The sequence below is a fragment of the Antrostomus carolinensis genome, unplaced genomic scaffold (genome assembly GCF_000700745.2).
Source record: "Antrostomus carolinensis isolate BGI_N321 unplaced genomic scaffold, ASM70074v2 scaffold19908, whole genome shotgun sequence".
NCBI classification, from domain to species: domain Eukaryota; kingdom Metazoa; phylum Chordata; class Aves; order Caprimulgiformes; family Caprimulgidae; genus Antrostomus; species Antrostomus carolinensis.
The window spans coordinates 326-2,862 of NW_010333944.1; positions in this window are offsets into that span (position 1 = coordinate 326).

Here is a 2,537-nt window from a genome sequence, read left to right on the forward strand (position 1 = left end):
CCTCTACAGAGCAACGCACACAGGCACGCGAGAAAACAAGCATTAACAAAAAAAAAACCCCACAAAAAACCAAACCTGCAAACCTAAACCCAATAACAATTAATGTGGCAAAAGGCCAAAGGTGTCCCCTCCCTCACTCACACAAATGTGTCTTTATTTCTTTTACGCAGCTGGAGGGGTGCATGGGGAGGCTGGTTCGCAGCTCTGCCCTCTGCCAGCTGCCAGCTTGTCCTGTGTCCTGCCTCATGGAGACAGAACAGGGGAGCCAGGGCAGGGCTGTGGTCATAACCAGCAACAAAAAGTGTGGGGAAGATCAGGTCAACATGATGGAACTCTCTTATTTCACTTGGAGACAAAAATTTTGTTTTTACTTTATCAGAGGTGTTGGTTTTGGAAGTGGTGTTTTTTGTTTTGATTTGCTTTGTGGTTTTGTTTTTGGTTTTGTTTTTTTTTTCTCCTTATTCCACCCTAAGGTTTACACAGTTTCAGTCTTACAACAAACAGAAAGAACATGAACACTCACTGAACACCAGCATAAGGGCTACTAATGACAAGACAAGGGGAAATGGGTTTAAACTGAAAGAGGGGAGGTTTAGATTAGATATTAGGAAGAAGTTCTTTACTGTAAGGGTGGTCAGACACTGGAACAGGTTGCCCAAGGAAGTTGTGGCTTCCCCCTCCCTGGAAGTGTTTAAGGCCAGGCTGGATGAGGCTTTGAGCAACCTGGTCTAGTGGAAGGTGTCCCTGCTGAAGGCGGGGGGATTGGAACTAGATGATCTTTGAGGTCCCTTCCAACTCAAACCATTCTATGATTCTATGATTCTATAATGTAGCAGCAGCACAGGGTTTCGGGGTTTTTGGGTTGGTTTGGTTTTTGATTTTTTGTTGTTGTTATTGTTCTAGGGAGAAAGGGAGGGCCTTTTACTTGTGTCCAGACATATCTTAGAGGATCACTTTAGTTTCACATTAACATTAACACATACTCTCTCTCACTGACACTGACATAGTGACACTAATATGTGCACACACACTCCCACCCCTCTAACACCTATTGCTATAAAAGTGTTGTGTTAATAATTTATTTTTTTAAAGTTAAGAACATGAGCTGGTGAAAAATGAACAGTTTGTCTTTTGCAGGCAAACCCTCAACGGATATTTCTCCTTCCACCCTCGCCACCGCTTGTCTCCTTTTTCCCAGGAAGGCACTGTGGCTCCAGGGTGACATGGGAGGTGACAGGGATGATCGGCCTGAACCGGGCTGGTGGCATAAGCGTCTGGGAGCAGAGGCGGGTGGTGGGTCTCGGGAGCCAAAGGTGTGAGCCTGGCACCTTCCCAAAGTGCAGTCAGGCTGCCTGCCTATCCTGCTGCTTTGAAACCAAAGCTTGCCTCCTTTCTAGAGGCAAAAATCCCCAAACGTGCATGTAAAAGCAACTGGCTCTTGCTTGCAGAGTGGCTCACACTGCGTTTCCTGGACATCCGAGGCCAGGTGACTTATTTTTTTTTCTTTTTTGGCCTTGTGCTTTCCAGCACAACCAAAGCACATGGCCCATAGACCTGTGGCCCTTGTCACATGTGTTGTTACAGACCACCTCAAGAAGAAAAAAGCTAGAGTAGGAACCTGAGCTGTAAGCAGAAATAAAGCCTAATGCGAGCTTCCTATGTGGCAGTTTGGCTTTCTAGTTGTATTTTTGTTTTTGCTGTGTGTTTTCCACACTGTCTCTGCTCAGGCACCACATTTCCTCCTCCAGAGTCTCCTTCTGCTGTAACTTCCTGTACAGCTTTTCAACAGAGACCTGTTTTGTCAATGCTGACTCTTGGTGTTACACTTCAAGGGGCTTCCTAGTCTTGTCAGTTTTCTAGTGTCAAAGTAATAAATGTGACATATTTTCAGAATACACGGATGTCCTCTGCTTCATTTCTATTCTTTTAGTTACAAACTGTGAAGAAATCTGAATGCCAAGGAGCTCGGGTTCAGCTTCAGGGTCAAGGGGGGCTGGGGAGGTGCAGCATGTATGACTGGGGGTCTGGAGCGGTGAGGAAGGGGCAGAAGCAGCTGGCCAAGCAGGGAGGCAACTGTGTCCTGGAGAAAACCCTGAGGACATGATGCATATGGGGTCAAACATGAGCTGATGCTAGTTGAGGACCAGCACAGGGCCGTGAAAGGGGACATGAAAAACAAAACAGTGCCTGTAACAAGAGGCCTTCTCCCACCCCAGTCAACACGGAGGAATACCAGCAAACTGAAGAGAGCTGCTGAATCACAGTGAGGAGACAGCCAGGAGCCTCTTCTCCCCCTCTACTTTGCCCTGGTGAGACCACATCTGGAGTACTGCATCCAGTTCTGGGCTCCTCAGTTCAAGAGGGACAGGGGTCTTCTGGGGAGAGTCCAGCGGAGGGCCACAAAGATGATTAAGGGGCTGGACCATCTTTCTTATGAGGGTCTGTTAAGCCTGGAGAAGAGAAGACTGAGAGGGGACCTTATCAATGTTTATAAATATCTAAAGGATGGGTGTCAAGAGGATGGGGCCAGACTCTTT